At 43.9% G+C, this 13,372-nt stretch overlaps 1 long non-coding RNA gene across 1 annotated transcript; it reads left to right on the top strand.

Moving 5' to 3' along the window:
• The first annotated feature begins 5,210 nt into the window (after positions 1-5,210).
• On the top strand, positions 5,211-10,750 carry LOC122202473. The gene is made up of 4 exons (XR_006194686.1): positions 5,211-5,256; positions 8,315-8,396; positions 9,100-9,290; positions 10,562-10,750. It is a non-coding gene; the product is annotated as an uncharacterized LOC122202473 (long non-coding RNA).
• The last annotated feature ends 2,622 nt before the right edge of the window (positions 10,751-13,372 follow it).

The following is a 13,372-nucleotide window of genomic DNA, read 5'->3' as shown; positions in this document are numbered from 1 at the left end:
ACTCACTGAAGCAATGACATTGTTATGTTATCTTATGGATGAAACAGGAGACTTGGAGAACTTTAAGCAAGTTTTTGACCGTAGACTCTAACCAAGCAGTTTAATTCCAGAGCCCGTGTTTCTTTAAGAAAACCAGGAGAAACGACAACAGAATCCACAGGTCTCAAGGACTGATTTTGTTAAGACATAAGTTTAACCATTTCCCTTCCACCAGTCATTTTCAGAAGATCACCGCCTTGTAAATTTTAACGCAAAATTTACAAAACGCACGTTTACTAACCGTTCTGTTGCCTGGTAACCTACCTAACATGTAAGAAGACGAGCTGTAAGAGGAGGACCCCCGTGTCCATTCCACACACTATGTGCACAATGAAAAGAGCCGAGCAGAGGGGCCCACGATGGATACTGCCTATGCACACCCTGGGTGGAGTCCCTGTCCTCCCCCTCCTCGGACAGTGTACCGACACGACTGCACGAACACCCGGTGGAGCCTTTGCACCTCCGCAAGGCAGCATTCGTAGGAATGTTAATAACAGGGTACCCGAGCGACGTGTTACTTACAACCTCTGCTTGAGGCACACAGGGCACTTTATCTAGAGGCACGGGACACTTCCCAAAGGTACCTCACGTCGCCGAGTGAACGCGGAGGGTGGGGACAGAGTGCACACGCAGGGTGACAGGAATGAGAGGCACGCGTCTCCTCAGTGTGACCAGTACAGCCTGGGCAAGCCTCCCCCTCGGGGCCCCGGGCCCCGTCTCCTCCGACCCGCGGACACCACACGGCCCTGCGTCACCAGCAGGGCCGCTGCAGGACATGGTGCAGCAATGCCACACACAAAAGTCCTCTCCAGACGACACTTGCTTCTGCGCAAAACCCGTGATTTTCCAACTGCTCGTCTACACGTTAAAAGTACCTTTTGCCCAGTGTGTACACAGACCAGTAAATGTTGCCAAAAAGCGGTGGACACGTGTTGTGGCCAAGTGTGGTGTATTCTTACCTTTCTGTCTTCCAGCGGTGAGGGCTGCACGAGCCGAGCCTGGTCCTGGACGCTGAGGGTCCTCCGCGGGGACGCTGCGGCTGTCTGGGCCGTGGGGACAGGATGTGTCGTCCACACGGACACTGAGAATGTCCGAGCTGAGGTGCCTCCGGGCCGTGTCCCGTCACCGTGGGGACAGGGACGTGTTGTCCACAAGGACACAGAGGTTGTCCAGGCTGTGTGTGTCCCGTCACTGTGGGGATGGGACGTGTCGTCCACATGGACACTGAGAACGTCCGAGCCGAGGTGCCTCCGGGTCGTGTTCCGTCACTGTGGGGACAGGGACTTGCCGTCCACAAGGACACAGAGGTTGTCCGGGCCGTGTCCCGTCACCATGGGGACAGGGACGTGTTGTCCACAAGGACACAGAGGTTGTCCGGGCCGTGTCCCGTCACCGTGGGGACGGGGACGGGGACGTGTCGTCCACATGGACACTGAGAACGTCCGAGCCAAGGTGCCTCCGGGTCGTGTTCCGTCACCGTGGGGACAGGGACTTGCCGTCCACAAGGACACAGAGGTTGTCCGGGCCGTGTCCCGTCACCGTGGGGACGGGGACGGGGACGTGTCGTCCACATGGACACTGAGAACGTCCGAGCTGCGGTGCCTCCGGGCCGTGTCCCGTCACCGTGGGGACAGGGACGTGTTGTCCACAAGGACACAGAGGTTGTCCAGGCTGTGTGTGTCCCGTCACTGTGGGGATGGGACGTGTCGTCCACATGGACACTGAGAACGTCCGAGCCGAGGTGCCTCCGGGTCGTGTTCCGTCACTGTGGGGACAGGGACTTGCCGTCCACAAGGACACAGAGGTTGTCCGGGCCGTGTCCCGTCACCGTGGGGACGGGGACGTGTCGTCCACATGGACACTGAGAACGTCCGAGCTGCGGTGCCTCCGGGCCATGTTCCGTCATTGTGGGGACAGGGACGTGCCGTCCACAAAGACACAGAGGTTGTCCGGGCCGTGTCCCATCACCGTGGGGACGGGGACGGGGACGTGTCGTCCACACGGACACTGAGAACGTCCGAGCTGCGGTGCCTCCGGGCCGTGTTCCGTCATTGTGGGGACAGGGACGTGCCGTCCACAAAGACACAGAGGTTGTCCGGGCCGTGTCCCATCACCGTGGGGACGGGGACGGGGACGTGTCGTCCACACGGACACTGAGAACGTCCGAGCTGCGGTGCCTCCGGGCCGTGTTCCGTCACTGTGGGGACAGGGACGTGCCGTCCACAAGGACACAGAGGTTGTCCGGGCCGTGTCCCGTCACCATGGGGACAGGGACGTGCCGTCCACAAGGACACAGAGGTTGTCCGGGCTGTGTGTGTCCCGTCACCGTGGGGACGGGGACGTGTCGTCCACACGGACACTGAGAATGTCCGAACTGAGGAGTATCCGGGCCGTGTCCCATCATCATGGGGACCGGAACGTGTCGTCCACACGGACACTGAGGATGTCGGGCTGAGGCGCCTCCGGGGAGTGTCCCGTCGTCGTAGGGACGGGGACGTGTTGTCCGGACTGTGTCCCGTCATTGTAGGGATAGGCGGCGTGCCGTCCACACGGACACAAGGGGCACCAGGCCCCGTCCACACAGCTCATGGCTGAGTTCTGACGCCCTGAGGCTTCTGAGGAGAACTGGTGGTCGCCAATCTTCTGGCGTCAGCACGCGGCGGCCTGAGGGGAGGCCCGGGGCCGCCACCTGTGGGCTGTAGTCTCCTCCTCCAGTCTGCAGCTCGGGTGCGGCCTGTGAGCCCGGCTGGCGGCTGTGGTGACGGATTATGTGTCCTCACGCGGAAGGAAGGTCTTCAGATGGTGAGCGCCTGGGCGGGGTGGAGAGCGTGAGGGGCAGGGCGGAGAGCCGTGGGGCGGGGCGGAGATCCGGGGGCGGGGCGGAAGCCGTGGGGCGGGGCAGAGAACCGAGGGGCGGGGCGGACAGCCGGGGGCGGAGCAGGAACCACAGGGTGGGGCGGGGTGGCGAGCCAGGGACCGGGCGGAGAGCCGCGGGGCGGGGCGGAAACCGTGGGGCGGGGCAGAGAACCACGGGGCGGGGCGGGGCGGACAGCCGGGGGCGGGGCAGGAACCACAGGGTGGGGCGGGGTGGCGAGCCAGGGGCAGGGCGGAGAGCCTCTGGGCGTTGGGGGGGCAGAGGTTTGGAGACCCACAGCATTGAGGGTGAAGGGCTGGTGGAGACCAGGCTCTCTTCCTTCTGCCTGTGGCTGGGACAGGCTGGGGCTCTCCTGGCACTTACTGTTCTTGCAGCCGGATCGGCCCCGAGATGTATCTTTCAGTGCTGATGCAGCCCCTTAAAGTACACCTGAGAACCAGGCAAAGAAATTGGTTTTAAACTGCTCTACATAGAGTAGGAAGGAGGGATTGGGTGGTATCATTCAACTGATTCATCAATTTCACCTGAATTTAATTTCCTGCGTCTCATCCAGGTGTGACCTGGAAAAGTAGCGTAAACTTTTTGCTTTGAATTTCTTATATCAAGTGATTATGGTAAGAAATAATGAGAAAATGCGTGTATAAGTAAACGGCTCATTACGTGACGCATAGAAAACACTCAAAAGTTGTAATTATTCATTATATTTTCAGAAATTAGAAGGGGTAGAGAAGAGAGGAAAAGAAGCAAGGATGCTATGGGAAGAATGTTCCTATTCTCATAATCAAATCCACTATAATTCAAGTTCCTTATCTGGGGATCCAAATACCCCAATTCTTCAACCCATGAGTGAAACCACTTATGTAACATTGTGATGGTCACCTATTTACTTTCTAGTTCCAGCAACTACACATCTACATAAATATATACACTTTAAAACTTTCCACCTGTAGGAAAGATAAAATTCACCAAGCCAAGAGAATCATTTAAGACTCTGCAGTGTCCAATAACTGTTTCTGCATCCGAGGTATTAAACTCATTATGAAAGCCTTGATCCCCTTTAATACTATTAGTAAAGTTCAAATTTCTATCCTGCAACAAGTTCTTCCTGCTGAGAAGATGAAGCTGATTGAAGACCATGGGAGGTGGGTATCAGTAAACAGATGGGAGCTTTTGCTCTCAGATCAAGTAACTTCTATATTCTCTCCACATGAGCAGTTTTTTTCTCTTCTTTCCTTTTAAGACAGAAGCACTGTACACTGATCAGGCATTTCTTCACCCAGCATCTTGTGATGAATTTTTTGAAAACTCACTGGGATTTCAAACACACAGTCTGCATATTCAGCCATTAGGTAATCTGCCAAAAATAAAAAGAGTTCCCTTTCCACAGAAAAAATGAACCAATGAATTACTTCAGATCTCTACCATTTGCTTTACTGTGATGCAGCTTGTCTCTTTTCGCTACTCCAATTCTAGTTTCAAGAAGTCTGCTTTTTAAAGTTTTTATCAAATAATAAAAAGATTCAAATAGAATACCACTGAAGAAAACAGAGTACAGCATAATGGAGCCATTACCAACTCCTGATGTGTAAATTCAGGCTTAGATCTTCGTCTTCATTTTCATCATCTTTCAGGATACATAGAAAGACACGTATACTCAACATTTCCCAAGATTATGTCAAAGACAATAATCACTTGGATGGTTTTCTCCTCATTTGAATGGAAAGCTTCAGAGATGTTCTATATTGCTGCAAAACAATCATAACTGAGCAAAACTGAACTGTTCAAAATAGTCAAAATATAAGATGTAATGGGAAATTAAACTAAATTTGATCCCCATAGGTAAAGAGAATGCACTTTTTACTCATTTGGAAAGGGACAAAGGAGAAGAAAAAATGGGTAGGCACAAATATTTCGGGATATTTGTCTGAAGCACAGGATTTTGCAAATGTTCAAATTGCGATACAAATACGAATTTTGTAGTTTATCTTTAATAATAACTGGTCTATTCTCTTCTCTTGTTTTTAATTCTGAAAGAAGGAGGATTATGATGCTTTTCAGGAACAGAACCAGCTGTGATTTGATCTATCATCCGATACATCCCAACAGTGGGAAATACATCTTACTTGATTGATGAAAATAATCATATACTCATCTTCTGGAGAAAACAAATGTCTACTGAAATTGGATAATGACCTATCCTGCCATCATGCTCAGAGAGTCCTGGGCAGGGGCGCAGGATGCCCCCTGAGAGGTTCGAGGATCTGAGAGTGGGGAGAACCTTACCCCACTTCCCAAACCAGGTTCAGGAGCTATATTGGGCTCTTCAGATGACATGCTATGAGGTATGTGTACGCTAAGACTGGCCCAAGTAGCATATACATGTTTCCATTTGTCTTCCCAAGACAGCAGCTGGTATTTTTTCATGCCTCCAAGAAAGCCATAACAGCTGAGAAAGAAAGAGAGGGAGGCAGAAAGAGAAAGAGAGAGGGAGAAGATCTGAAAGTATCTTGGACCATAACAAGAGGGACCGTAGGGAGAGTGACCTAGATAGACCGTGCATAGCAAGGACCCGATCAGAGAGTGTCCATGTGGGCAGGTGCTAGCACAGGAAGATACATGAGGTCAAGTGACCCCACCTGACACCACCCAGCTACAATGAATGAGAAAGAAGGGACAATCACTAACTGGATTTAAATGTCACTAAACAAAATCTAGTGCACATGCACCAAAATCCCATTGTCTGATACCGGGCAGAAGAGGCACTTTATAAAATTTGACAGAAAAACAAATACTTCTTTTGCACAACAGGGTACATGGTTTATAAAATTAAAACATTTTTGGACTAGCAGAAATCTTAAAAGTTGTCTACTCCAAACTTTTCATTTAGCCAATAGGGAAGCAAAAATTGGGGCACACGTGTGGCTCAGTGGGTTAAACATCCAACTTTTGATTTCAGCTCAGTCATGATCTCACTGTTTGTGAGTTCAAGTCCTGCGTCAGGCTCTGTGCTGACAGCTCAGAGCCTGGCGCCTGCTTTGGATTCTGTGTCTCCCTCTTCCTCTGCCCACCCCCCCCCCCCCCACCTCAGAGTAAGTAAATAAACATTAAAAAAAACTAAGAAGCAAAAGTCTGGTAAGGTTAGGAGATTCGCACAAACTTCCTCCCAGAGTTAGTGGCAGGGTTAGACCCAGAACTCAGTGTCCTGTTTTCCACCTCAGACTTCCTTCTTCTACATCAGACTGCCTCACTGTCACTCTAAAAGCTGGATTTGTATTCCTACAATGCAATTATCGTTTCAAAATAGACACAGCTTCATGTGAACTGTGAACATACTCATGCAGGCTTGACAGGTAGGCAACACGGCATGCCAGCTTATTATTCCTGCTTTCAGTGAATGTTAAAAATATGCCATCTGGGTGTTAAAAATGATTTTTGCTTCTGGACTTGCTAGAGGCAAGGAAAAGGACACTTTGTTATTATCACAACTGAAAACAAGTAGTTAAAACCACTTTTGAATATTTTATTACCAACCTGTCTAATGTATACTTTAAAACTAGGTAGAAAAGCAATCTAGAGTAAATCTGACTTTTAAGTTTATTTTGTCTGAAATAACAAATATGATTTGCAAAAATGCAAATTTCAACTATAAATAAATCATAACAGATACTTTATTCCAGACACTACTTTAAATTTGGGGTTTTTTTTAAATATAAATGCTTTGATATATGCCATTTCAAAGCTTTGTTATTAAGCTGATTGCACCAGGTAAGAGCGAAAAAAACCTTTCTGTGTCCTCTGATTACATGTTACAATTAAGTTCCTTTTGTCACCAAAGCAGAAGTACAAGCATGTGCAAAATCCTAAAAATTTTGTTCATTTTTTTGTATTTTATGCCATGCTAATTTTGATAAGTTTTCTGACCTCATAACCTTCATTTCCTAACATCAAATCTGACATTTTTCCAATTTTTAAGCTTCATATATTTCACATGTATTCTATTATAAGCCATTCTTTCCTAAAATTGATAAATGGATATTTTTATTCTGTAGTCATTATCCCTTGGTTTAATTCTCTTTTGGGATATTTATAGATGTCACCTATTTATTCTAGTCACAGGAACCATAAATAACATTGAACAGAAATTAGTACTGTATATGCATATAATTTTTATATCCATCAGTACATTTGATATTCAAAACAATCTAGTGAGTAGAAATCATTAAAAAATTAGGATAACAGCAACAACAATGAAGTGATACTGAGAGGCAAGTTTCTTTAATCATTCTCAATTAAAGATGATTTTTTTAAAAAGCTCAAGGAGTTTAAATTATCAAGGTCAATTAGCTGATATTCCACATATATTTCAACTCAAATGTGTACAAGAGAATTTTAGAATAAAACCAGCTTCAGAAGAAACTTAAGAAAAAATACTTAACAAACGTAAAATGATAAAATAAAAATATGCAACATGACATTATTCAGTCACGAGTAGAGAGAAGGAAACAGCTATAGCCACATTGCCCAGAAGACCTGCCACAACTCATCTGACTCCTGCTGAGAAGCTAACAGAAATAATACCACAGGCGTCAGAAAGAAATTAGGTACATCCCGCCATCCCTGTCTTTCCTCATGAGAGTGAAGTGGTAATGCCAGATGCTAATGGGAGAGATGAAGTCAATAGTCCCAGGAGCCAAGACCCTTCTGGGTATAGGTTCTAAAACAGATCTATGCAAGTAGAGATGGTTGCCAGAGCCCAGTGGTTAGATTTGAGGATATTTAACTTTTCTGCATCTGTAGTTCAAAAGACGCGTGTATCAGGACTCTGCTTTGGGGTAAGAGGCAGCAGGTGCAGTAGGGCCAAAGTTTCCCCGCGGAACAAACACAGAACAAAAATAAATCGTATTTTAAAGACACCAGAGAGCTGTAATGCAACAATGAGTCAATGGACTAAAATTCAAGAAAGGAAAGCCTTTCCTATCACTTTCCCTCCTTAATTTCATTCATGATTTATCACCACCCACATTATACAGGGCAGTCACTTACCTGAAACCCACAGCCAAATATCTCTGAGAATTCAGATGTTTTCTAGGTTTAGAAAAGCAATACAGTGTATATATATTCTACTTCCATTCTACTCCCCACAGGACCTGGGACAGTGACCCCAGATCAAGCCTGTTGATATTTCTGTAAATAAAGATATGAATATTGACTCTAATTGTGATGAAAAAAGATTATACACAGTATTTTGTTAATTCAGGTCAGGAGACTCCAGAGGAGTTATGACAAAACTTTAGGTTTTCAGGAGGTTTTTTTATTTCAGAATTGTGCCATAGAAAGTGCAGGGATTTATTATATTTTTATCATTGTCATTAATTGTCTATATGTCCCCCTAAAATGCAGGTCCTGCGGGTCAGGGACCCTCTGAATGCGAATCGTTGTGGCCCAGATCCTATGATAGTACAGGACTCATAAGAGGTTTACAGTAAGTGAAAGAAACGTGTTTTCCAAAACGATGTCCAGGAAACGAAAGTGGAGCTGCTCTGTCAACCACAATACAAATCTGAGTGCTATTTATTTCTTCATGAGTATTGAGTCATGAGTAACAAGACTTTTCAGCTGAGCAGATCTGAGTGTCTCGAAAAGTCACAGTCCTTGTATACGTTGAGACAAGAAAAATGCAAACGTTTAACGTAGATGGAATGTGGAGAATTATGATAATATAAGACTTCTTACATTTCCTACTTGAAAAAGGGGAAATAATTTTCCTCAAGAAGACGATCTCTAAGAGCTTTTCACTTAAAATGCACCACTTCTTCCTGGGGAATGGCAATTTATAAACAAAATATTATGAACTGTTTGTGTAGTAAAAATGCAGGGAACAGGGGTCATCCCAATACACAAGTATATACTAATGGCACATTTAGCGAGAGAAAATAGGAAAGAATATAAGGTTCACACTGTATCCATTTAAAAGACATTTCTTAATACAAAATACCTCAGCTTTTCATGCTACTACAATCTTTGGTTTAAATTAGATCTTGAGAGGTCACAAGGGAGTTAACACCTATGTCACATGGGGGTGGAGAGTGGAGAAGCTATATTGGAGTCTATTTTTAAAATAAACAGATGAATGAGCACAATTGGTAAAAGTGCACCAATTAACAAGTCTTCATTTTACCATACAGTATGTCTGGGAGTGTATAAAGTCTGTTCCAAGATACAGGATGAAGACAATGCCCCTGACTTTGTCCCTGAGCTTGCAGGATGTTTTTTCTCTTTTTAAGAAATAAAAACAATACAAGAATGTCAATTAGAGGCATGATGGCACGTTCTTCATTAATAAGAACTGAGACAGAAAAAGCACTAGTCTGAGCTGGTAAGGAAGTATGGGGCTTGGACAGAACCTTCACTGGTGTTCAGGGTAAGGGTGAATGGGAGCCACAGGGAATGAATTTTCCTCATGAAAGAAAAGCGTGTGCAAATCTAACAGGGGAACCGGGTGGGAGACAGTGCAATGGCCTAAGCCAAAAGCATTGCCCAGCTTTGGTTTCAGGTGTGGCCACTGTGGGAAGGAAATTACCAGGGATTAAGCCTTGACAACTCCCTGATCCTTCCCAGGGGTTGTCAAGATGCTTTGCCCGTGCTTAACGCCCTTGCTGCATAAGCAGCTTCTAATTGAACAACTAAATTGTATACTCTGCCAACTTAGCCTTCTTTTGACCACACTGGTTCGGGAGAAAATCAAGGAAAAAAAAACCCGCAGGATAGCTTTGAAACATTATTTAAATAGCCTTATTCCTACATAAAATGCTTCTGATCCTGTTCACATTTACAAATAGTACCCAGTATTTGTGACTATATCTTCAATGCTTTCTTTATATTCCTCTACACATCATGTTGCTTATGAAACCCAAACAGAAAGTGAGCAGTGGGAAGGTGGAAATCCAGTGTAATCATCAAGAATGTGGCTTTGGGAATTTGATCATTATGAGTCCCAGAACAATACTTACTGAATTAATAATCATAAGCAAATGACCTACTTTCTCAAAGCCTCAACATATCTTTATTTTAAAGTTTTTATTTGTTTTGAAAGAGAGAGAGGGAGGGAGAGAGACAGAGAGAGAGAGAGAGAGAGAGAGAGAGCAGGGATGTGGCAGAGAGAGAGAGAAAGAGAGAGAGAGAGAGAGAGAGAGAGAGAGAATCTGAAGCATGCTCCAGGCTCTGAGCTGTCAGCGTAAAGCCCAATGTGGGGCTTGAACTCATGGACCGTGAGATCACGACCTGGGCCAAAATCAAGAGTCAGACACCTACTTGACTGAGCCAACCATGCTCTGCAAAGCCTTAACATATTTTATATGACAATTATAGATTAAGCCAATAAAGCACTCAGGACCGAGTTTGGCATATAGTTTGAGTTCAACATGAGTCAGCTGTTGGTATTACTACTAACTGGCTCCACTGCTGAGTATTGTCCAAGAAATACCTTGTAATAATTCGTAAATATTTTAAATTACATTAGCAACATTAAAATATTACCAACAGAATTGTAATCATTTTGTCATTTTAATAATTAAGACAGGCTTATGTAATTTTCTGCTTCATAACAAAACTGATGTTATGTGTCACATTTGTTACTGTACTATGCAGAGACCAGTTCATCCCTGTGCTCCTGAGCTTGGAGCTTGTTCACACAGCAGCCTTTGCAGATCAGCACTCCTGCCTCAGTGACATCATTGCCCATGACAGACCTCGGGAATTGTTATTTTAGAGGAAAGGAGTATGTTGCAGAAATAAGAAGTAAGGAAGGTTGCTGCAAAGACCCATCTCATATTTCATCCATTGAAATTTCTTAAATGTCAAGTCTGGACGTTTCTTTGTTAATAAACATTTCTATTTTTCTGAGGAATTTGGATATTAGCTTCAGTTTGACCTTTGTAGTAGAAAAGCATGTAGCTTTCAGGACTTGACAATGATAGCAACTTCTGGAACTTCAACACAGATTTCTTAGAATCCTCATTTTGACACCATAATATGTAGGATATTCTTTCCCAGTGGGAAGGAAACATTGTCTTTTGGATAGACGACAATTTCCGCTGCCAGGAACAAAGCGTGCCTCCCCCTCTCAGCAGCCCTGCGTGCCTCTACTGTTCCAGCATCCTCTGAAGAAAACATGTATGTTGTGTATCCCATATTTTGTCAGAAAATACCAGTCACACACACCAAACCTTCTGACAATAAATCCATCAGTTCGTGTGTGTTATAGCGCTAAATAGACAAAAATAAAATTTTAACTATAGGATAGCAAAATCACATTATTTTTTACTCCATTATATTAACCCACAAGACTGCCTCAAGAAGTATACAAGAATTTCTTTTTACAGTTGTGAAGGAGGATTTATATGTATGGAATTTTTTATTTCTATAAACTTTCATTATTGTTAAATATGCTGAGAATAAACAAAAATTAATATTTGTAGACTTTCCTCAATCTGTACACAACACAGTTACCTTCTATGTCACTTAGTACTACAAACTGTCACAAGATTTTCCCTTGGTTAACCTTGATTTTACCAGTATCATTTGTAAAAAACAAAAAACAAAAAAAACAACAAAAAAAAAGAAAAACAAAGGTTACTAATTACAGACACTAATATATTTTCTTTTTGGATTTATACTGTTACTCCCTTTTAGAAAAAGGCTTTGAGACAGCTAGCCTTTATTTTACTTTTTAATTTTGTTTTCAGTTTATTTATTTTGAGAGAGAAGACAGAGAGAGAGAGACAAAGAGAGAGAGAGCGGGGGGGCGGGGGGGCAGAAAGACAGAATCCCAAGCAGGCTCTGCACTGTCAGCACAGAGCCCGATGCCAGGCTTGGACTAACAAATTGTGAGATCATGACCTGACCTGAAACCAAGAGTCAAGTACTTAACCAACCGAACCACCCAGTGCTGAGATGGCTCACCTTTAAACAATTCCTTTCAATTTATAAAGCAGCCTCTTCTGATTTTTTCTTAGACCCTCACAACAGCCCTATGCATGTATTTGTTATTATTGTGGGAAATTTGTGATTTAGAAAATTGTCTTGGAATCGTCACATGACTGCCCTAAGACCATATGGCCTCCAAATTCCACAGCCAGGGCTCCAATCAGGATTGGCATAGTTTGGATGCTATACTTTTTCCACTCCACCATACTACCCCTTGCACACAGGCAATACCGGAGATTCGTAAAATAAATAGAATAGCTTTTTCCTACATCATTAAGTGTGAGTCCATCACCAGGCACTCAGAAGTACCAAGAGTTTAAGAGCATGCTGATTTTTTATTCATCTCTACAAGCCTTAGACCTTACTTTGTTTCAAGTTACAAAGTCATCACAGGGCAGAAGCCATGAAACTCTTCCAACATAGAAGCAAAACCTGAATCATTCAGAAGCCCTTATGATCCTGGCATGAAATATGGTGACCAAGCAGAGTTAATAGACTTCTATAATCTCAAGTTCTTTATCTGCTACATTTGGATACAAATCTGATTGCTTCCAGCTTTTTCATCTATGATAGGAGTATCATTCATGACTTTAAAAGCCCCCCAAATGGTCTGGAAGCCCAGTCCCAGGGAAATACCATGTGTCTTATTTAAGAGTAACAAACAAGACTGGGGTTGATGACTATATTCAGGTGCAAGAAGCCAATGTCTTTGTTGATCCTGAATGGATCATCCCAGAGTAGTTTGTAGTCTTTTATTTATTGTGATCCAGCGGCTCAGAAATTCCCCCACAATATAGAATCTCTACTCTTCACTAAAATATAAATAGACCACATGGATTTAGCTTCAAGAAAACCATGTGTACTTGGATAATGATCCAGCCTATGAAACAATAAGACCATGAGCTAGTTTCTTGAGGATAAAATATAAGTGGAAATAAATCAATTAGGGAAAATATAATGAGATAAAATTTCATCTCTTCAGAAGGTATCTTGTCGTTATTGAGACCTAAGTCATGTTCCCAGGTCTAAATCTTTTCACTGTTTTTTTTTTAATTTTTTTACTGTTTATTTATTTTTGAGAGAGAGAAAGAGAGCACAAGCAGGGGAGGAGCAGAGAGAGACAGACAGACAGACAGAAACCGAAGCAGGCTCTAGGCTCTGAGCTGTCAGCACAGAGCCTGATGCAGGGCTCAAACTCACTAGCCGTGAGATCATGACCTGAGCCAAAGTTGGACATTTAACCAACTGAGCCACCCAGGTGCCCCTAAATCTTTTCACTGTTAAGGAATCTTCAAACGTGTCCTCTAATCTAAAATCTTTAATTTAAAAAATTTATATGAGTCTATATGTCAGACAGATCTGGATTCAAAGCAGAATTTTCTAATTTCCCAGTTTGGAAAATCACTGGATCCTAATTTCCCATCTGAAAAGGAGAATAAGCATTTGTGGTTTTCAATATTATTGCATTTATCA

This window comes from Panthera leo, chromosome D2, assembly GCF_018350215.1.
Source record: "Panthera leo isolate Ple1 chromosome D2, P.leo_Ple1_pat1.1, whole genome shotgun sequence".
NCBI lineage: Eukaryota > Metazoa > Chordata > Mammalia > Carnivora > Felidae > Panthera > Panthera leo.
The sequence above is the reverse complement of the archived record's forward strand: the minus strand, read 5'-3'. Positions and strand labels throughout refer to the sequence as shown.